Genomic DNA, 24,493 nt, shown 5'->3' with positions numbered 1-24,493 from the left:
GAGACAACTGATTGCAAAAGCAGTTAAATTACACATCAAACACTTAAATGCTTCTAAAGATTTTATCTCAATACTTCTAAAATCATAGAAAGTTTTTAAAACTGAAAAATCTTTTTTGCTATCTTCTTCCAGACATGTAAAAGGACAAGCCAGTGTATTACCTTATAGTGCTTTTCACGGCATGAAAAAAGAAGGCACAGTTTTTTCTGTAGAGTTGTTTCCTGTTCAAATTACAGGAAGGATAAAAAAAAGGAATGGCAAAGAGGGCATATCCACTGACAGCTAGACTCTCCCTTGATCTTGTTCTTCACGAAGAGCAAAACAGACAGTTTATACGAGCCTATTTTGCATTGACTGCCTGACTCCTCTTGTAGCAAAATCTAACACCAGTATAACAGTTTTGGCCAACATACAGCCCGCTCCATTTGAGTGTTATATTAACATTTCCTTTGATCTGCATCCATCTCACCTACAGAGACTCCAAACTCCACCAGACAGGGACTGACCCTCCTTGGATGTTTTGTGGTACCTAGCAAAAGTAAACTCAACTTCTGACGTCCATTTCAGTACACCTACAGGCACCATGCTGAGACACCCAGGCTAGGACAAAGTGGGCTCAAGGCTTCTTGTGAACAGAGGTAAAGCCAAATTTTATCATCTGCAATCAGACAGCAACTTGTGGGAGCGCAGTGTCAGTTCCAGTTTGCACCAAGCAGTTTCACCCTCCTCCTTTCCCCTTGCCTGCCACAACTTTTAAAATTTTCCAGTTTGCAAAGGAATGAACTTTGCCAAGGCCCAGACAAGCTGTAGCCAATGGTTGTGATAACACTGTAATAACTGTGGAATTGATTTTATCACTGCTGTTGAGGGAAGATAAGTTTCTCACATCTGTATGGAACTTATTCTGGAGCACTGCTGATGTTGCAGTGGTAGTTGAATGAATTGTTGGTCTGGAGCTTGTCTTCAGAGACAGCACCAAGCCTATTACCTATAAACACTGCTTTTCCTACTCCAGCATGTCCAACAAGCAAGACTACTTTGCCTTTTATTATGAGTAAATCAATGTAGTACTGGAGATATACAGTCTAAAATGTGTGAACAAAGACTGACTAAAATTGAAAAGAAAAAACCCCATCAAACACTTGCACATCACAGTCTACTTTTAAAAGCAAATTGTAATTTCTGTTTTTCTCTCTGGCTAGGACTAAATTCTAAAAAGCGATGAAGCAGGATACACCATACTTTTATTCTCAAAGAATTGCTAAAATAAATTGTTTTACTTTTTACACAGTATTTCTACATGAAAATTTTTATTCAACTTCTTCTAATAGGAAGCTTTTGAAATCTGGTTGTATCTGAAGTGCATTCATTCCACCTCAGGCATCACAGAACCAGTCTCCCTATAACTGTTAGAGAAGCAAAGACTGGTGAAAGATGAAGGTGGTTTAATTTATCAATTATTTCAATTAATTTTTGACCTGGCTTTCAACTTACCTAAAACCATTTGGACAAAGAGTTGGCAATAAACAGCTTTACTTACTGTGAGCACCTAAAAGCTTCCTTGCCTGATAAATCTTTCTTTTCTGAGCTCTTCAATTGCCTGATAAATATTTATTTTCCAAGCTCTGCATTTTCCTATCAAATATTAACCCTCAAAGACAACAACAGAGTTGATAATGGATTATATCTTTTGATCATCAAATCCATGTTTCTATGTCCATAGTCTTCTAATCTCCCCAGGAAAATTCCTACTCATCTAAGTATTAAAAAGTTGTACAATACAAGTTAATGCAATCAAAACACCATGAATCACTTGAGAATATCCTATGCAGAACACACTGAAAAAAGTGAAAAAAAACCTACCTTCAAACTGAGGCAATTACAACTAACAGCTCATGCTTTCCATCCTTCACTGACAGGTATATATCATACTATCACACCTTCTACAAGTTGTCTTCCAAAAATACAACTCTGACTTTATAAATTGTTCAAAAGCCTAGTGGAAAGGTGATGAAGTGATTTGCTTCCTCTAGATCTCATACACTTTGTGTGAAGCTAATTTAACTGGCAAAAAAAATTATCTGTGCATAAGTGTGGCCATAAGAAAATGTTAAGTCTTCAATTTGGTGCACAGTTGCCGTAAGCATTATTTTCAATTCTTTAAATGGACTTGGAGCCCGAATTTCTCTTACTAGGGATAAAAGGTATCCCACAGAGAAGTTGGTAGATGGCCCAGAAAGGCTGGAATCCTGTGCTGGAAGCCTGTGCTAGGGCAGGTTTCTGGGAGGACCTGTGAACCTGCATAGAGAGGAGCCCATGCTGGAGCAGGCTTGCTGGCACAGCTTGTAGCCCCATGGGGGACCCACACTGGAGCAGTTTGTGAAGAACTGCAGCCTGAGGAAAGGACTCAAGCTGGAGAAGTTCATGGAGGCCTGTCTGCCATGGGAAAGACCCTGTGATGGAGCAGGGGCAGAGTGTGAGGAGTACCTCCCCCGAGAGGGAAGGAGGAGCAGAGACAATGATGAGCTGACTGCAACCACATTTTCTATGCCCCTGTGCTAATGGGGTGAAGAGGGAGAGAAAATTGGGAGTGAAGTTGAATTGGGAAGAAGGGAGGAGTGGAAGGAAGGTATTTTTAAGATTTTGGGGGTTTTTTTGATACTACCCTACTCTGATCTGATTGGTAATAAATAAAACTAATTTCCCCAAGTTGAGTCTGTTGTGCCTATGACAGTGTGCTGAGTATTTGATTCCCCTGTCTTTATCTTGGCCCAAGAATTGGATTTTTTTTCTCCACTGTCCAGCTGATGAAGGAGAGTAATAGTGGCTTGGTGGGCTTCTGGCATATAACCAGGGTCAGCCCTCCACACTACTGCTCTGATTAAGCAGTACACATAAGAGAGATAAAAAACGCCACTTAACTGATGACAAAATTCTCTGAAATGCCTATTTGAGGATATATGTGGCCACCAAATGAATAATAAATTAACAGAATAAAAATTAGAAGGAAGATTTAAATAAATAATGGAGTTTGATCCAATTAATCTTCAAACTGGATGTTAAAAATGCCAACTAATACCATCAGATACTCAGACGTTCTACTCCAGGTGCTGGGGTTTCAGGTGATGAATACTAGCTCTGGATATTGTAGCTGGGGCAGCAGCTCTTAAACTTGTACCTCAAACAGCAGCCACATTTACAAGCAATGAATGTGTGCCTATGACTCTGTCAGGATCACAACCTAGAAATCATCAGTAAAATTTTCAGGGAAAGAAAGTTAAGATATGTTATTTAACAAGAACATGATCAAGGCAATTAAGTTTATTACAGTCCCACAGAGAATTATCTGCAACACAATGCATACACTATTCCTTGAACAAGCTAAACAAACTCTGATTGAACATACCTTAGAGTTTTTTTACCAGAATCACAGAGGGTGATAAATTCAAAATGCTTAACTTGACTTTGTATGAGTTTATTAGAGTTTAATTCATTTAAAAGGTGATTAGTCTACTTTGCCAATGTGAGTTCTCCTGAAAGCAGACAAATGCAGAGGAGGGGAAAATCTCTCTCAAGGTCAATGGAAATAATCACAAGATGATTCAGAGCAGGAGTCTAAATTTAGGTGCTCCAAAATATTTCTTGAAAAAGCCACTTCCTGTTTCTCAGATAAAGCTAGATTATATGGCTCACCCCACCAGGCACCTTGCTGAGTAACCTGAGGATTACTACGGTTTAAGTTTCTAAGACAGGAAAGCATAAAATTCCAATCACTTTCCAAGATTACATTCAGATCTTAGATTTGGATTTCATTACATTCCAGCATTTCAGAGAGCCCACAAAATTGGTTTGGCTGTATAATTAATAAGAAGGAAAGAAGTCTTATCTTACTGTGCTTAGACTGACTGATTTAGATTTCCTACACTAATCTTCCATCAATGCCTTGAGATGGCTGACCTAGAACAGAGACCAGATAGAGTTAAAGAATAAAGTAGGTATTTATTAAAAGGCCTCAATGGACACATCTTGGGCAGTACAAGAGTCCAGCCAGGGCTACGCCCAAGATGGACTCAAAATGGTCACAAAATGGACAACTGGTCACGGGTTGTCACACTTCTATAGGTTTTGGTCCATTAGCATATTGGAAATAATTGTTCAGTTATAACTTTAGGTTATGAAGTCCCATCCTTCTTGTTTTACTCTCTTCATTCCACCATTGTTTATGCTCTTGGTCCTGAAATTTGTATTGATTGTCCTTGGTCCCAAGCTAGAAAAGGAATTGTTTTGTCTAGCTACTCTGTGAAGAAAGCTTACCATCACTTAATATGAAGATCAGAACCACACACTAAAGCAGCACTGAATCTGAAAAATATAAAAGCTAAAACTTAAGGCATCACCATAGTACAGTGATGCAAGGACTTTAATAATGGAATCTTAAGGTTATTTTACTGAGAGACTTCCCAAATACCAGTTTCAATAATCCCATCATTGATATCCTGAGTTACATCAGCTCACATCTAGGAGGCACAATCAGCATTACAGTATTCATAGGCTAATTTAAGGCTCTTTTCTGTGCCAAATAGGCAAGACAAAGTGTAAATTAGGTATTAAATATTACTTAGCAATAGTGAAAACCAAAGAAATTATAAGAATAAAAGAAAAAGGAATTTACACTGCAAAACTGTCTCCAGAAAAATAGAGGAAGAAGAAAATGGGAAAACTGGTAAAGGGAAAGCCACTGTAATTGTGTCTCAATGGCTCACCTTGTTAGCATCCATAATGATGGTGAGGCACTCAGTCTACATAAGATCTATGTAGATCTATGTAAAACAAAGCTTTTTTATCCCTCATGGGTAATATTGGCTTTTCCTCTCAGAGAAGATGACAGGAGAGCTGCAAATTATATTTCAATAGAATCTTATCACTTAAGTGCTTAAACAACAACATTGTACTGCAATTAAAACTTCAGAAGATAACACATCACTGAAACAAGAAGCTTTTGTAACATCAAACCCATGTTTTCTTCCTTTGCTTTTTTATTAGGTAGTTGTTTAAAATAACAAAAAATTCAGTGAACACTCAATCCAGCAAAATGACTGCATTTTATGTAATAATGATCTGTTTTGATTACAGGAGAGTTGGTCATTAGTCTTCATGATATGGGAGATATAAAGGAGGTGCTGTGAGTCAGGAGAGAAAATAACAGGCCCTTCAAGGCAGCTGGACTAAAACTGTGCAGGGTAATACTTTCTGTCTACCAGCATCCTGCCCTGCCCTCCAGCCTTTCCATAACCACCAGTGCTCGGAACCCACGTCTCGCTACATCAAAACCTCAGAAAAATGGAAGAATTCTATCTCTTACATATTCTCTGAATTCTGGTATTGTCCATTTTGGATGGAGAATGACATTCTAGCAAGAACACCTGTTCCTTGCCATCTTTCCACTCTCAGGTTTCCTGGTGTATAAAACCACACAGTTCATCAGCTGTCAGAACTTCTGCATTAAAAGTTAATTCCAAATGGGCATTTGTATTCACATACATGTGATGAAGAACTTTCAGAACCTGAAGGGAAGGAGCAGGGTGAATGTTAGTAACACCATTTTCATATGATAGGAATTTTTCACTTTTTCCTGAACTGGATCTTGGACTGAATCCCTGTACTCAGCCAACAGTTTACATTAATTTATTCTTGTCTCTGAGCTAGTTTAGCCCCAAATTTCCATTAAGCCTAAGGATAGGAAAGGAGACTCCCAGTCTGAAATAGCCATATTCTGCACTCAATTCTAATAGAAAGTGTTAAATGGAGAAGAAAATCTATGCAGCTGCCAACATTTAGTAGCATAAATAAGCAAGCATTATGTATTAGAATTATTTGTCTAGTGTTTTGGCAGGACATCCCATGATGTCTCTCTAGAAGTCTAATTAAAACATCCTGCTTCTCCTTCCAGAACAAAGTATTACTTAGTCTATCTGTCAAATTAATGTTCATTACTTCATGCCATGATTAACTGTCCTTTGGGACATGCAAACAGCACATAAAATGTAGAATTTGCTTGCAACATTTGCGCTTTCTATTGCTCATCATGCGGCTGACCGAGTGGCCTCAGCAGTGCGTTATTACCCTGCAGCCTCAGGCAAAGGCAGCATGAAGAATTTGTTATGCAAGAGCCGTGGCAGTTTCTTTACAATGTGAGATGGAAAACATGCTGCATAGGCAGGAGGGTACCTTACCCTTCCCATTCCCTGCAATTCCACCAACAAACACAGAGTGACACACTGCTGGCTGCTCCTCCAGCTGAACATCCTTCCACACAGAAAGGACACACAGGGAGCACCTCTCCTCTCCTGTTGTAGTTCTTATCACAGAGACACAATTATTCACAAGATTTTTTCCCCCCTCCACATCCTTATTCCCTTTAATAGGAAAAAGTAAGCTTGCTCTTTCTTGGCAGATTTGCCTCAGCAAAGCTAATGTTGCATCAAGCAATACAGTCCCTTAGAAAATGGTAAGAGTTAGTGCAAAGAAATTAAAGCAGTTACCTCAGCGAGTGAGAACAAATCCTATTCTGACAGACAGCCATACAGTCCAGCAGGACCGTGAAAACCCAAGGATACAGAACAGTTATCAGAATTTTGCCGCTCCTTTGGCAGAGTGGATTCTGCAATCAGTTGTACAGCTGGAATTCAGAAAAATACAAAGTCAGTCTCCTAAAGTAATACATTGCTTCCAAAGAAATAGTTTTATGAGTCAGAGAATAGAAATAGCTTGGCTGCTTGTGGATTTCTGTTTTAGTGAAGAGTATTCATTCTGATTTTCCTAAGTCTAACAGGAACAAGTTCATGATCCTCAGTGCTTGTCTTCTGATTTACCCAGTTAGCAGGAAACAAACTACTCTGTAGAAGGCTGATTGTGAAGCTCATAATACCTCAAGGCATACCTTGCTGTTTTTCACCCTTCTGTCAGGATAATGGAACAAGAGAGAAGAGCACAAAATCCTTTATAAATCTTCTGATCAGTCACATTCAACCAGCTTTGTTATTTCCAATATACTCCAATAAAGGTAAGGATGTGCTGCCTTACATACAGCAGATGTGGATGTTCCTTGAAGAAAGGAGGGAATAAATACACTTTTCATTTGGTCTGTGTACTAACCAGCGTTTCTATGTTTCAATTTTTCACACTGTCTGGAATTAAAATAAATTAGTGATTAAATTTAGCTTATGGGCAACCAATTGTTGTGAGTATACATGCATGCATACATGTACCTGCATGCATTTAATGTGTATAGCACAACTTGCACTATACTATACATAAAAGCCAGAGCACACAAAAGTCACATGTAGCCATGCACATTCCAAATCCACACCTTCTTATTTATGTGCTTTTGTTCCCTTACTCTTCTTACCTTACTATAAATATCTGACCAACAATGAATTTGCTACCAAATGCAAATTCTTCTTACTGTGCACAAACAAACGCTTTTGTCACTCTAGATTGTCACTGTGCACACCTTTTCCAAACAGGACACACATTTCCTTATGGACATATTTATCATACTGAGGAACATTACTGCCATGATGAAATGCCTTTGAACTACTGAGTCATTGAGAGCACTTTATCAATGCTTTAACATATTCAAAAATAATCTTCCTGTCTGATACAAACAATCCATTGGCAATTATCTTGATAAAAAAAATCTTAAGGGGAGTGATTAAAGACAATGCATTTGTTTACTTTGAGAATGAAGTTCTCTTCTGTCTGCAAGTACAGCTCCAGGGTAGATTGTTTAACCATCTGCTCAGACTGTAGGTTCCCCATCCTCAGAACATCCAGAGATGGAAACAGGTCACTGATCACGCCTGTGAAAATTGGGATATCATCTGTCACTATTTTATGCAAATTGAAGTCTCTTAAGACACACATAAGCACATGGAAAAAGAGGGTAAACAATGCATCACAAGAACATTAAATAATTTTTTTAGGAGTCTGTTTTTATTCAAAGGAAAAACACCAGAAACATGTTTTACCCAGTCCTCAGGGATGTTCTTATCTCCTTGTTTCAGAAATTACCAAAACTGACTTGATAGCATGAAGTCCCCAGTCATAACAGCCCTACAAAGACATTTTAACTGATCATGTTAGCATATGAAATAAAACTAAGTGGTAATGTTCATTAAGAAAACAATCGTTTTACACACAGAGTAAAAAAAGACATTTTTATTCACTTGTAGTCTTTCAGTGGCTTTTGGTCAGCATTAGACGTTGACTAAAAAATATAAAAGGCTGAAATATATATATCTGTATATCTATTTAATTTTCAGTATTTCACCATTTGATTCCCTATTCTTAACTGGCTACCAGCTGAGTAAAGTTTGAAAACATATTCTGCAGCCACACCTGGGAATTCAATATAAATACAGCCTATTGGTAGTAACAATTCCCTCCTCCCCCCCAAAAAAAACCACCAACCCCAAAATAAGCAACAAAACTGGAAGCAAATTCACAACTTAAAAATACACCATTTTAAGTTGACAGATGTTATGCATCTATCCTCTTCCATGACAGTGGTAACTCTAAGTGCGAATCAAATACAGCACAAAAAATAATTTTGGAAAAAAGTAATTTTCAAACTCAGGACAGGTCATGATCAGTAAGAAAAAATTTCTGAAGTAAATTATTATTTATCTATTATCTGCATTGAAAAGGAATCTCCACATTTTAGAAATTGTACATCTGGGCAAATAAGTTAAAACAGAATTGATAATGAAACCAGGAAATTTAGGAATAGACTGCACTTAATAAGATTTTTTTTAGATTTAGGCAAGGATTTTTTTGTGTGTTTTGGTGGGGTTTTTTTTGTTTTGTTTTTTTGTTTTGTTTTTTGGGTTTTTTTATCTCTTTGTTTGCAGGATATGCATCTTAAAAGCAGTGGTTTGTCCAGTGTACAAAGTCTTCATTTGCCATGGTGTCACAGGACCAGAAGTCCCTTCACAACCTAAGCCCTGAAAGCCCTGACTGATAACCCTTTTCTGCAGCAGGCTGAGGATCCCTTCCATAGGCTAGGATCCTAGTACCCCAAAGGTACATTTAAAGTTCTAAAAGTCCCAACACTGGAGCAATACTCTTAGAACTCTCTGAACTGCTGTATATTTTACGCAGAAGCCCAGAATTTTTTCTCAGAGTTATTTGATTTCTCCCATTTCTTTACAATGTGAGATGGAAAACATGCTGCATAGGCAGGAAGGTACCTTACCCTTCCCATTCCCTGCAATTCCACCAACAAACACAGAGTGAAAAGTAAACCAAATGAGACTTAAAAAGTAAATAAAGAACATTCTAGATTTTGCTTCATACATTATTGTTAATATTATTATTGTAACTATGATTAATACTGAAGCAGCAAACAATGGTGTAAATTACTTTGCTCAATTCAGAACGTGCCTCCAGGGCAAAGTAATCATTAGACTCAAGGAATCCTTGTTCTAGTGAAGCAAACAATATTAATTATCTTTAGATATGCACAGTTTAATTTCATTATCTCTAGAAAATTGCAAGAAGTCTCTCAAGAAATCTTCAGGATATTTAGACATAATTTTGAAATTATGCAGGCATGAAAATAAAGTTGTTTTTTATTTCATAAAGGCCCTGCCTGCTATTTGAGTTTATGGCTTAAGTTTGAAGGGTTCTTCAAGTTCTAATTCCATTGAGAAAAATGAATATTAGAAATATCTTGCAAAAAAATATACAGCTGGAGATTATTAAAACAGCATCCATACAAGAAAGAGATCATACATTTTCTAGGGTTTGAATTTTTAAGATAATATTTCTGAATACAGATTCTTTCCAGTATAATAATTAAATTATTTAGAAATGCTTTTCCAGCCCCCTTTTTTCAAACAGCTTTTTTTCCACTGCTTTTACTGGGGAAAGTTTAAAGACATGTTCATTCAATTACAATATGCTATGTGTTTTTCAAAATAATTTATACTCTGTTACTCTCTTCTCCAAAAGATAGTTGTTTACATGGGTGTTACACAGCAGCACAATGTAGTCAGTCATCCCAGGTATGAAGATATACAATTGGTGATATACAATTGTTTAATGCAAAATGAGCACATTACTAACATCCAAAGGTAAGAAGAAAGGACAATTTTTTCCAAATTCATGTCTGACAATTTATTAAGGATGGAAATGTGATTTAGAGTGTCTTTAAAATACAAGATAAAACAACATGCATAAATCCCTCCTATTATGCAATATTCAGCTGCACTGGTATGGAGTGTGTGCTAATACATATGTGTTAAATCCAGAAGCCCAAAGAATCCTCACCTGTTCAGGGAGCAGCTCCCTGCAGAGAGGTTGGAAGGTGATGAACTTCCTGGCAAACAGACAGGCATCAATAAACCCTACAGCAGCCAACATCATTTCAGAGACCAGTTCAATGTCAGGGACAACCATGGCACAGGTTCTAGGGAAGGAAAAAACCCATAATCCAAATGCACAGATTAGTATTTAAACATGGTGAGAATAAGTCAGCTAAATCAAATATCTGATGTGTGCAAACATTTTTAGAAACAGAGCTCAAGAGAGTCACAATTAAGAGTGTCAATCAAAGCTGACAAGGACCCCAGTTCAAAGCAAAATGAGTTAATTAGGCACTGGTGATTGTTAATATTCCATAACATTGCTGCACAAAAGAGGCATCTGAGAAACACAGACAGGTACTGCCCAAACTCAGAGCAGGCACAGGCTGCAGTGGTGGCACTTGCCACTGATCAAGGGGGCACAGTCAGCAGCTGTGCAGGGTCTGGAGGCCAAGTGCAGCACAACCATTGCTAAAAATGCCAGCCTTCTTTAAAGTTTTTTTTTTTTTTGAGAGCTTTAGTGCTTTTATATGAAGGCTTGGTTCCCTTTAGAGGTTTTGCTGTTCCTTTATAACTGCTCAAACTTTTAGAACTAACACCCAGAAATTTTAATGACATGAATGAAAAATATCTCATTAAATCTCATTTTTAAATGAACATGAAGTAATAATGTTATTGCTAAACAATTTTGCAATTTTCTCATTAAAAATCATTACTTAATTTACATATGAGCAAAAAGGAGATCTTGAATTTCGTGTTCAAGCCAGCTACAAACCAGCATATTTGTACCTCAGAACTCTTTCTTATTACCGAAAAAAGCCCAAATATTTCTTCTTTTTCCCCATCCAGAAATATACTGCTGAACTAAATGAGACCAGTTTTAATTTTGTCATATTTGAGTGGGGAACTTCTCATGTAGTTTTGTCTGACCTGTATATCCAGGGATCATAGTAATAAATATTCCAACTCTGGATTTCAGTGTCATGTTTTCACCAAGAAATACAAATCTGTTAAAAAAAATAACACAAAGAAGCGTTAAAAGAAAGATAGTACTTACAAAAGAAGAAAACTCACTAGACCTCAGCAAGCAGAGGTATTTTAGCTTTTAGTAATCTGTCTGGCATTGAATTCAGAAGGAAAGCACTGGACTATTAGAGCCACAGAGAGAGCATGTGGATGAAGCATGTCTATAGGAAGAATCACCTTTGGAAACACAGAATAAAGGAGACTAGTAGGGATGCAGAGGCTTCGAAAAGGCCAGGAGACAATATTGAGTGAAAAAACCCAAAATGGAGAACATAGGATAGTGGAAAAACAAGGTATGTCTCAAAAGCACTGGAAAGTCCTGGAATCACTGAGACTTCTTGCAAAGTTGAATCCCTCCAAACTTCTCACCCACAGGATTGCCATGATCTCACATGGTAGGACTTGAACTGGTTTCAATAACAAAATTTCAATTGTAATCTGGTAGGACCAGAATTCACTCACATTTATTCCTACAGTTTGAAGAGAAAGTTATTTTTGGGTAGTACATAACACAGATGATTTTGTGTTACCATCTAGTCTTTCATTTACAAATACTTTCAGAGGAACTTTGGAGGAAGATATTACTGGTTCAGTATTTATAGCCTGCAAAGGACAAGGAAACACTCCTAGCACACTCACTTCTTTTTCTTCCCAATTTTATTGTGGATAGGCTTTAATTGTTCTGCCAGTACTGACTAGACTTCCACCAACAGATGACTGAATTTCTCAAAGCTCCTGTATGGACCAAACCTTTATAGATATTCCCTACAGAGTAAAATTAAAATATTTAACTTCTTTTTCTTGAAAGCAGCAGTTTCCAGTATAATTCACATGAAAAAGAAGCTAAACAACAATCTCCATACTGCTTAACAGAACATCTCACCTCATCATCCATGTATGCTGAATAGTCGAAAATTTTCACCATCATACCAAGGGTACAGCCTAAATCTTCCATGGTCTCTGTCTTCTCTGTGCCAGCTGCTCCTGCAGGGGCACCACTCACTGCTAGGTGGAGAGCCTGGGTTGGAGTAATAGAACACCTTAACATATGAAAAAAGATCTTTTGGGTTGCAATGAACTTCCACAATATTGGAAACTTTTTTATAACTCTTATGTTTCATGGATGATTTATTCCAAGTCCACTTTCTCATTACAATGTAATGTCCTAAACCACCAATGTATTTTTTCCATATTCATGTAAAATCATGGTGTGGTACTACTTGGAAAGTGCTTATTTTAGAAAAGAAAACTAACTACATCAACATTTTTTATCAAGAAGGGAGATCCTATCAGTGATCACAGAGGACGGGAAATAGGAGGCTGTAGTTGCTGCTTTGCTTATTTCAAAGACTTGAATTTGACCTCCCAGCTGAGGGTTGAAAGCATTAAGCTAGCCAAGATGCTTGAGTGCATCTTTTTTGATCACTTATTTTAACAAGAAATTGGAGCCAAAACATGCCCAGAAGAAAAAGTTTCACTGTACGTGGTATAAAAAAAATAGTAGCTTGGACTTTCACAAATGAAAAAAAAAATTGCTGAAAAATCCTGATTAACCTTGGCAAAGATCTGCTCATATTCCCCTTGAGACTAGACAATGAATATGTTAGCTTAAGTTGTGCAAAAAATATTTCAGTTTTTATAAATGTAGTGGCCATTAAAATCATACCATTTCTTAAGTATGTGCACCTACATGCACATAGATTCTGAAATATATTGTGTCTTGATAACCTCATAATATACCTATGAGGTAGGAAAGAACTCTAAACTTCTAAGAAACATTTAACTTTTAATTCCTGAAACAGATAAAGCAGGCACTGTTATTTATAGCAGTCATTACCTGTCAGTCAAAGGTGTAATAACTTGCCAAGGGGTATTTCCCAAGTACTCATAAAAGTACTGAAACTGAACATCACAAATGTTGGCAAAACTGTTTCTGGACATCATCCCATCTGTGGCATACCTGTGACAGCAAGCAAAAGCTCTGGAACTGGAGACCTAAGAGCCATCAAAGAGCCATGATGCCACGTAGGAGCTATTCAGGTGGTACAAATGCCACCCATCACAAAGCTGCAGCTGTAATCAGCAGGTCTCACAACTCATTCCTAGCCACTTATGACTCATAACTACCTCAATCTATTATAAAGGATTAGATGCACCTCGAGGCATTTGTGCTTTTATACAGATGCAAGTTTAATAGAAGATAATTTTAATAGAGCTATTACAGCAGAACACAAGGGCTCTCCATACAAACAATGCAGTCTTTGCAAGGGAGCTATATTACTTTGACCACAATGAGTTTCATTTTACTCCTCAAGCCTTGTTTCCTCTTATCTGAATACCACTTTAAAAGCCAATTTTATTTCTGAGGCTTAGGGGGAAAATAAGAATTCTTTCCTATTTCAATTCCAATCCAGTGAACCATTTTGGACATTCAAACCAACAGCATTAGTTTTACCTGATTTAAAGTTGTACGTAGAGTAAGCACTTTGGTTTAAATAAACATGCAATATTTCAGTTGTCTGCACATACAAAAAGTCACCACAGGAAGAGGAGATGCTGTGGAAGTGCACATGCCTCTGAAAGGAGAGCAAAACCCTGTGAGTTGCTGAAGGCAGAACAAACTGTGAATGCAAAATACAGCTGATTCAAACATGCATCCTCTGGGCTTGAAGGCTTGCTGATACCTCTCTGCCATGAACATCTTTGGTACAAATGGCCATGATTTCTTCATGATCACCCGAGGAAAATTCTCCAAGCAGCATGGTAATAAAGAGCATTTAGCTCAGTGACCTGAAAAGATTTAGGCAACCCTCTAAAACCAGATGGCTTCCAGTACTGCTACCATTATTATTACTAGAAATTAGTTCTGCCTACATTATGAACTAATTCACCATAAAAACTGGCTTGTACATACGTATTTTCTGATATTCAACATGAGATGCCAGAAGAAATTCTGGTTTAAACAGAAATTTGAACCATCTCCAAAACAACAACAATCCAGGTGAGCACAAATGCTGCAGATGGCCAGCTAGGCAGGGTGGGAGGAATGGATGGATAAGAAGTTGTACATGAAATGGAATTGAAAATTCTGTGGTTATAATCTCCATAGAGATATGTACCAGACTTTATGAAATTGTACTAATTGTACAAGAACATTTATTGGCAAACCAAAAATAGTCCTTAGGAAAGATCAGAGACATTTTAAAAATAGACAAAGCAATAAGGGGATGAATACAAAATACGATATAAATGACTATACAGAGTTATGTAATACAAAGTGACTATGGAGTTATTCAGGTTTCATATTAAAAGGGGAAGAAACCGCAACGTCAGCTAATGCATGTAATTCAAAGGAGGTAAATGTAAAAATACATGGAAATATCAATAGAAAGATGTAATGCATTTTCTATTACAGGGAAAATTTAGACAGTTCTGTCAGATATTCACCTTTAAAGTCTCTTTCCTATTTTGTATTTCCCTTCAGCAGATATTCTAAGTCAGAAAACAAAACCAAAACTACTGAAAGTTTTCACAAAGAGAAAGAGTACTCACACCAGGAGAAAAACACTTAGGAGAAATTTGAGGTAAAAACGGGTAAAGCAAAAAATCAAATGGCACAAGGTATCCATCAGAAATGGGACTAAAACCAAACATAGATGTAAACTGCTTGGTTAGACATAAACAAACTCTATAGTTTTGGCTTCTTTACATTAATATATGGGTATATATGTATTGAATTGTACATATACATACTGAATGTGTACTCTGTTCTTAGCACACCATTGTGGCACTATGTTCACTTTTAGCTTTTGTCTCAGTTCAGAATAATCCTACAAAACCCCAGTAATTAAGATGTGATGCCCTTGAGGTAGCAGAAATTGAAGAAAAAGCCATGTTTCTTTTTTCAGTAGATGCTGTATTGTTTAATATGTTATAGTAATATGTTCATATGTTTAACATTTAATATGTAAACTATACTAATATGACTATTTTCATGCTATATTTACTTTCTGTGAATTAAACAAAAAGGAGATGTCCAAACCTGCTTCTTGTGGCAGCCCTTCAGGGCTGTTGCCAAGCTCTCCTTCAGCCTACCAGATGCCATTTCTACATCTAAAACCCATCAGGTTTGTGAAGTACTAAGCTCAGCCTGGGCTGGGTGGTCAAAAACTCACTGTTCTCTCTGCCTCTTTTCATGGGCCAGTGTGGCCTCCATGGAGCAGAGATGTACTGCACTGTATACAGTTTCCTCAAGGTGTAGCTACCAAGACTCCACCTTTTGAAGCAAAAACACCCCCAAGCATGCATAAATGTATGCACATAACATTAAGGGTATATTTTGTACTAAAAATAAAGGAAGTTCATCTCCTTAATCTTCACAAAGGATTTTTGTTACACCAGTAATTTTTACAAACTTGAAATGAGAGTGGATTTTCCCTCCATTTTCTCTGTCACTGTACCTTCAGGAGGATTTAGATGAGACACCAGATACTGGGGGTTTTTTTACATATCCACTTGATTTGAACACAGACATACTGTCTTAAAGCTCCAAACAAGAAAGTCTTGAGTTTTTGTGTTCACAGCCCCAGAGTAGGCACAGACAATACAGCATTTTCTGTCTCCATGTGCTCAAACATAGTTTTTCCAAGATACAGCTATCTCCCAGAAGCAAGCTGCATATACTTGTCCATTCAGTCTGGGGCCTCCCTGCTGCAACAATCAATCATTAGAAGGACAGGCAACATTGATTTTATGCAATGTGAATGCTTATGCATTCAGCACTGTTCTGAGAACAATAAGTTATTGTCTCAGAAGTTGCTGATCTGCTCTCCCTGACCTACCACTACCCAGTTAGCACACATGCTAGTGGGCCAGTTGGCAAATATGAGGCTCAGAACCAGCAGAAAGGTTCAGCTGATAGGAGATGTGTGAGACCACTGGAGGTTTGGAGAGGTATGTGCTAAAAGATAAGACAGGAGGGGATCTGAAACTATAACAGAAGATGAAGTAAAAAGAGCAGCAGGAGAGAGAAAGTATGAGAAATGCAATATTCAACCTTGATCAGTTCTGTGACTTTTAGTACTCATATTTTCATTTTCATTACTTCCAAACAGTAAACTGTCTACACTTCTTTTAAAAACATTTTATGCACAAGAGAAAGATAGACAATTTATTAAATTATAGTAAATGACACAGTGTTGGGTAGCGAAATGTTCTGGGTTTATTATTATTTATTATTTTTTCCAAATTTATATAACTCAAAGTAACAGTTCATGCAATTGAAAGTGTCTATTTAATCTACATCCCAAAGAGGACAAAATTCATGAAGGAGATTTCACATAACTCAACATATCTGATCATTAGATCTACATTTGTCATGGAACAGAACATGCTCCTTTTCTGGTCTGTATTTCCCAAGGGCAATATTTATATATATCCCTGTATTCTCTTGAAATTTAAGATCAGCAGCATTGTCAAAAAGTTTGGTAAGATGATGGGCTATTTGCATCCAAAAATACCAGATATATAAGGAAACCATTTACATTAGATTTGTGTCAATCACACTAATGCATGCCTCTGTTAAAATGGATGACTCTCTGACTGCTGCATGATTACTACACACAAGGTTTTTATGGGGAAAAGCTGGGCCAAAATGACAAATCAGTGACTGGAGTTAATTACACTTCTGTCAGTTGTCAGAAGAGTCTGAAGGACAGAGCTCAATATAAAACTGAGAAGTCTTGAAATTGTTATTATTTATGGCTAATGCTTATACTACAAATTGCCTTTAAGGTCTAAATGCCTTTTGTAGCTACACATCTCTCCAAAGACCGTGGAATTTGAAAATCACTGTCTACACACCAGCATGCTCTAGGCCTGACACCTAAGACAGAAGACTTGTTTGCTGGCCTTATGTGTGGATGAAACAAATCACTGAGATTTAGTTATGTGGAGAATCTATGAGGGCCTACCATCATGTTTGAAAAGGCTCCACGTTCAAGCCTTCATCACCTCTGAAAGCATCAGTTCTTCTGAGTTACAACTCACAGCCCTTCAAAAAAAAGGTTTTGCCTGAGACACACTCAAAGCTGTAGCACTCAGAAAATTGATGGCTGTGGCTGGATAGTAACCAGGCCAGGAGGCCAGGAGTATCATCTGGCATGTAGATAACATAGTATGCTTCTGCATACTATGCATAGAAGCTTCTGAAATACATCAAAGTGCCTGTGCCTTCATACAGCTGGGTGTCACAAAACCTAGGAGATCATTGTTCAATTGAGGAACACAGAAGGATGGCTACAAAACATTCCTCGTGCAAGGGGCAGCAGCTCAGTCAGTAACTGCCTACCACACACCAGAGATCTTCCAGTCTTACTTATCATCACTATGCATTGCTTGCCTGAAATTTGATCAATCCATGCTAGAACAACAGATTTGATGATCTCATTGACCTATAACCCAAAAACCCAAAATAAATGCATCTTCCATTTCCAGCAAAAACAGATCAGGATTTGTATCATGTCTCTCATCTCTTGCTGAACACCTCGTACTCGTCTTAGCTGGGAGGAAAAAAAAATGTTTCCTACCTTCCTTAGGCAAAATATTCCTGTTTTCAAAGTAAATCAGAAAGTTGCTCAGAACAAAGGTGCAATTCAATGATATTATCAGCTCACAAGGTTAGCTGGAAAACTTCCCTTTCTGTAGAGAAAATGAAGTATATTAATACACAAAGAGGCTCAGCTGTTTTGGCTGCGTTCCTCTTTAAAGGATGTCTAGCAAGTCTGCTGAAAAACCAAAATAGAAGAAAGGAAAAAGGGAGAACTTATGTGCTTGCTTTCTAAGTATACAGCCAAAGCTTCTTCACAAAAAGAGAGTCTTAAAAAGAGACAGAGATTTTAATGATCACCTTAAAGCCAGGAATTCCCTCCCAGTTAAGGTAAAAGTCAGAGCAAGCATTAGAACAGAACGATATAATCCACTATTGATTTAAAATAATAACAATGAACACAGCTGTAAGGAACAGAGAAGGTGGCAAGCCTTTTATGTTTCCTTTCCAGAAAATGAAAGGGCACATAATTTAATTCAGACTAAGGAAATCAGGGGAATGGAACTGTGCCAGAAAAGTCTCCCCAAAAGGTAAGTCTAGGCAGGGGAAACTCCTCTTCAACCTTCCAAAGAGTCCAGCCTTAGCAAGTAAAGGATTAGGAAAAAAATTTCTAACTCAACAGGGCAGTAATGTGCAGATAAATTTTAAAAAAAGAAACCATCAAAACAACAAGTAACAAAGTAGATAAGAATCAGTTGAGTGGAGGAGGAAAGAAACCACTTTTTAAAAAGATACATGTATTATTTTTGATGTACAAAGAGTTAAAAACATGAAAACACATGTTGGTATTGACACAAGAGCAATTAAGGATCAAAATATTAAATTATTTATATTTGACTGATTCACTCCAGCTTTTAGCTTGGTATCTCTCAGAACAAAAGTGACGTCTCAAGAAACAGGTTTGTGTTGTTTTTGTTGGTTTTTTTTTAACTTCCTATTGCAACATTTTCCTGCAAGAAGAAAGACTGTGACTCTAAACATGGCTGCCTCTAAAGCCAGGAAGAGTGAATGCAGGTGGGAAGTTCAAGGCATTCCCGGGTGGAAAGAGGACTTTGGCTGCACAAATCCACCACATCCTGTTGCAGGTGTGAAAGAAGGACTTCCAGAGTATGGATAGGGACAAAGTGAATTTGATATACTTCGAAGACATTTGACAATTTTGACATCATGCCATCCCTAAATAATGAGCCAGTGTCTCAAGTAGAGCTGGTCATGGAAAAAGCAGTAGAAACCCAGTATGTCAGATAGGAAAAATGACAAAAAAATCATCGGAACATCTCACACCTGCACAAAAAGGAAACAATCTGACAGCTCTCATTTCCTGCTTGTTGCAGAACTACACTTTGGAACAGTTTGTAATCATACTGGAAATTTTACCTCTGCTGCAGAGCTTCAGAACTTTCAAACACCTTTGGCTCTTTCTTGTAGCTTCCATCACATTTTCATTATTTGTTATGTCAATCATCAACTGCTGTACAGAAAGAAAGGGAGCTATTTCAACTCTCAAATTTATTTTTTCTACTTCATATAGTTTACTAAACTGAGACAATAAAAACATGGGGAAAAGAGCTGTAAGAATACACCTCATCAGCTTGTTTTAAGTTCTATTTCTTAGATGGAAAAAGAAAAATTATTAAAGCCATAAACACCTATTTTGACAGTGTTTAGACTGAATATGAGGGAAAAGTAAAATGAACAGAGAGAACTGCAAATACCACTGATGATAACTTAAAACTCTTCAACAAGATAAAAATTACAGGTTTTAGCAGAATTATTAACATAGAATATTTCTGTTCATGCAAGCTTAATGCCTTTTTCAATATGCACCATGAAGAAACTTATGCATGTTAAACACCACAAATCATTTCATTGCTCTTAACAGGGTTCTCAACTTGTACAAAAAATACTTTTTTAGCATATAGTGAAACATCTGCTGTCAATGTTTCTAAATTGCAGATTTAAACAATTAGAAATACATTTGAAATTTCAAGCACAGAAGCTCACTATGGAATATTATCCTATACCAGATTTTCAGAATTGTACATGATGAGGACTTGCCCTAGATCTGTGGATTGAATTACAGGTTTATTGGCAACACAAAATTATCATCTTTACTATGCAAGGACTCAGTGACTTTTTTCGGTCAGAATGAAGAATTAATATAATGCCTTGTGTCAGTTCATGTGTTTATGTTGATTGTTGTGGTTACATTTAGTCATTGATAAATAACAGACCTTAAACTTGTATTTCTACCATCACTTTCCTAACTAATAGGGACTTTGCAGAAAAGATTTCTGCACCTCTGCAGTATCATATCTCTTCACTTTCCTAACTAATAGGGACTTTGCAGAAAAGATTTCTGCACCTCTGCAGTATCATATCTCTATGTGCCTCCAGGAGGTTAAAAAGCTAACAAAGAGTAAGTAAAAGAAGATATTAAAGACATGTGAAGGAATGATCTGCAGATCTTTGTCTCAAATTGTGACACCAGCAGCTTCCAGTCCATGTGAAAGGAAAACAAGGCAGATAATGACTCTGATGAAGATACCACATGTGCTGAAATTCTATCCAAATGGAAATGACAGAATCTGCCATGTTTAATTTACTTTGCCAGCCTTTCATTTATTCAATGAAATATACCACATATTTACTTTTCAGAATCCCTGGCATCTGAAACTAAAAAAGCAAACAAACAAAACAAAACCAAAAAAACCCCAGAAAAAACGGCACTAATCAAAATTATTTATCAAACAGAGGAACTAAAGCTGACAGGAACTTAACAAATTCTCCTGTAATTGTTATTATTGTATATCATAAGATAAGACATCTTTAAACACTGAAAATGGACAGCATATTATTAAAGGATTTTTAAAAAATTGAAGTAATTACAAGCTTAGAAAGTTGTTATTTTTTTTAGAGTCCTACATGGAGACAGGAATATTTTTAGAATATGTATAGTTACACAGCACACATGTAAATTCTCAGTACTAACATCTGGAGAAAATATAAATGTGCAATAAAGATTCAGGAAGAAAAAGTTTTACTTGCCGAGTATACCAAGGGAGTTAATACTATTGATACAATAATAATATTTCTAATGATTAAATTCTTATTTGATTATTACCTATAGTTTCAAGCAGGTGTTCACTGGACTTCAGTAAAGGATTGTCTATTGTTTTATGCTTTTGGTAAGAAAATTCCATAGCAGTCCACATTTGGCTGATTTCTTCCAAAGTCTGGGAATAATAAGAGCAGTAATAACATCTGTCTATATATATGTCACATTTCATATTGGGAATTGAGGAATTTAATTAAATTATATGTAATTCACAGTGATGGTAAACAATACCATAGACAAGAAGTTCATTTTGTTAGGCTGTGAATTTTGATACCTAGAGAAGTCACATGAAAATATTCAGTTCTATGATTAATTTCTTGAAATAAGGCCTAAACAAACAAATAGTTTGTTACATACTATTTTGCAAAAACAGAAGAGAAAAAAAAGTACATCTCTCACCTTTTCAGTACTCAACTCTTGCACAGCATTGACAACTACAGTTTGGACTTCATCTTCTACTTTTATGAAAACTGGAGTCCCAGAAGGTCTGAGAAGGTCTTCTGCTACTGAAAGCCTGACCTGTAAAGAAAAGAGACAGCAGGGAGCAAATCGAGTCAATGAAAAGTCCAACATAAGCATATAACAAAGTGTTCAAACAGAATCTAACTCAAAAACACAATTAAATAAGTTAAATGCCTCTAGATACCAGTTACATGTTCAGATTTGCCACCAAAGTGTAGACTTAATCAGCTTAGCAGAAATATTTCTTGATGTTGTTACATACAGGTTTAGGGTTCTTTTGCTTTGTTTTGTCTTGTACTCTGGTGTTCTGTACTTCATAACACTAAAGGTAAGTTTATTTGCACAGCTGCCATTGAAGCTGATGCAAGATACAGACTCAGTATCTGAAACTGGAAACCCTGGGGAGTGATGGAGATATTTGCAGTATTTTATTGCTACCTGGTAGGATTCATGAAATTAAATTTAAAAAACCTTAAAATTTTTATCAATTATTTGAAAAGATAACAGTCAATTATTTTTTCATTTTCTTTTTGTTAAAATAAATCACAATTTTGTGCTAATACTGTTAGGAGCTTCCTGCATTAAAAATAGGTTTAAATGTGCTTTTATTAAAACTGTATGTGATTAATCATTGGTATACTGAAGAAAAACAGAAAAATTCTGTTACACTCTCTGCTACACTTTCAGATTCACAGTTTTTTAACCTTAAAAATGAAAAAAAAAAGGAAATTGGTCTTCAATTTTTTTTTTCAAAATGGTTCAAAAGAATTTTATTAAAATTTTGAAAACCAACAATTTCTCCATGTTATAGCCTATGAACCAAAACCACTGGGATTTTTTTGATTTAAAAAAAAAAGTATCAGAACTGGGTAGGTGGAGTTCACACTTTTGAAGCAATTTAGGAGAAGACATCTAGGATGAAATTTGATTTTTCTCTTAAAAGACTAATAAATAGGCATGCAATAGAGATAATTTCTTTCTGAATGAAACAAATACAAAACAAAAAGAAACTTATACCTGTAAGGTTCAATACTTTGTATTCAACCACTGTGCTGTCTGTGAGGCACAGCTGTAGCGTCCTGCAAATGGTCTGGGGAGTCTTTGTTGTTATTTTCACTTTGCACTTCTCTTGTCCCTTTGGAATTTTCTTCTGCAGGGCTACTGTCAACAAAACATTGAAATACTTCAAGCAAAAGAAGTGTCCTCCCTTTAAAAATGAGCACCTTTCCTGCAGCTCCCAAGCCTCTGGAGCTAAGCCTATGAGCAGAGCAGATGAACCTCTGCAAATTCCTCCTGTAAAAGTGATTGCTGTCTGGAGGGGTCTACCATAAACCCCCATCCTCTTTTCTTATTTCCCATACTGCCTCAACTCAGAGAAGGGACAGCATGATTTTACATACAACTTCACAGGGGCTGCAAACCCATTCAGAAAAATAGTTTTATAGGAAAGCCCCCAAAGCAAAGCATGTTCCAGAACATTCAGCTTGGACATGAGTAATAAACTCACTGAAACATCCAAGTGGGTGGGAAGAGTGAGGAAGGGGTGGCACTGAGACAGACAAATTGCAGAAATAGATGGCTGTGGAACCTGCCTTGGCAAACCTTCTGAGCTGCACATCCATCTGTTTCACATTAATCTCTCTTCACTGGGTTTCAGTCCAATCATCAATGCTGCTCTGAAACAGAAAGTACAGATAAAAGCATCAACAACATTTGGTGAAGACAAGCTTCTGCCACAAACCAGATAAATGGATGCAGGGGCAAGCCCATCCTACAGCAAGAGTTCATGGGCCTAAATTTTTTCCTATACCACCATTACTTTTCAAACACACAAAATAATCCATCTTCTCTAAATTCAACTCAAAGACCAAGCATTTTAACAGCTTAATGTTTCAGTATCTGATAAAAACATACCTGCACAACTTTCTTGTGCTATTAGACACACATCCATACACACAGGCAACATACAAGTCCACCTGGGAGATTTTGGGAAGATGCCCTGCAACTCCTCCTGGGGGTGCTACCAACAAAATTACAGAAAGAAGATCTAGTACATGTATTTTTAACCTTGCCTATGAAAAGCAGGATCTTGAGGGAAACAGAACTTTGCAAGCCTGATTCCCCATACAGATCTGTACACTGACTTTTCTGGACTCTTGCTTCTGGATTTGTAGAGCTTTCTAATGTACAGTTCTGAGTTCTGAATTGGATTTTATGGATTTCTGAATTTTTACTCAGTTACTTAAACTAATCAAGCAAGTTCTGGGTATTAAGAAAGCCCTAAAGGAAACTACAAAGTTTGTTTTGCTTTGGGATTATCTTGAAATTGGTTGACTTGGAAACAGAGATATTTTCACTCTGGGTATCCTAAAACATAGTAACTATTATTTAAAAAACAAAAGGAGTACTAAAATCTTCAGTATTTAACTTTTTAAAATCAAAACTATAACACTTCTATAATCAAATTAAAAAGATAACATTCAAATATAGTCTAAATTTATAAGTAATTTGTAAGTAATTTTAAGAAAAAACTTACATTAATATAAACATGAGTATCCCACACTTTCTTGAGCAATTGCACTTTTCAACATTGTTTCATGTGCTTGTAGCCTGGAATAGATACTTAAAATAGCTCTGTAGATAGATTCCCACATTAGAAACATTTCTTTTTCCAGCATCTCAAGCTCTTGATTTGCTGGAAGAGGAAAGGAGCACTCAAAGTACAGTTGTAGGGTATATTGAGCATACTTAACCTGACAGTGAAATCTATGGATCCTGCATATATGATTCAAGGTAAGAAAAGCTGAGAGAATTATGACAAAGAGGCTACAAAGCTGCATTTGCATTGCCTCTAAAAGCACCCAAAAGCCTACAAATGACTCTGCATTGATACCACAAAAGAAAAGCTGCATA

The 24,493-nt window shown here is 36.7% G+C and overlaps 1 protein-coding gene across 1 annotated transcript in view; it reads right to left on the bottom strand.

The window, feature by feature from the left end:
• Positions 1-24,493, bottom strand: part of LOC129117810 (uncharacterized) — a 114,876-nt gene that overhangs the window by 69,840 nt on the left and 20,543 nt on the right. Inside the window, exons 3-13 of the mRNA XM_077175949.1 lie at positions 23,173-23,256; positions 22,598-22,738; positions 21,518-21,637; positions 19,378-19,471; positions 17,981-18,092; positions 12,277-12,411; positions 10,333-10,471; positions 8,031-8,115; positions 6,543-7,862; positions 5,363-5,564; positions 4,764-4,893 (exon numbers count right to left, since the gene is read on the bottom strand). The gene's annotated coding sequence lies outside the window, so the exon portion shown is untranslated. The remainder of the gene's footprint in view (positions 1-4,763; positions 4,894-5,362; positions 5,565-6,542; positions 7,863-8,030; positions 8,116-10,332; positions 10,472-12,276; positions 12,412-17,980; positions 18,093-19,377; positions 19,472-21,517; positions 21,638-22,597; positions 22,739-23,172; positions 23,257-24,493) is intronic.

The sequence above is a fragment of the Agelaius phoeniceus genome, chromosome 1, assembly GCF_051311805.1.
Source record: "Agelaius phoeniceus isolate bAgePho1 chromosome 1, bAgePho1.hap1, whole genome shotgun sequence".
In the NCBI taxonomy this organism is placed as follows: Eukaryota; Metazoa; Chordata; class Aves; order Passeriformes; family Icteridae; genus Agelaius; species Agelaius phoeniceus.
Note: the sequence above shows the minus strand (reverse complement) of the source record. Positions and strands in the feature narration are given on the sequence as shown.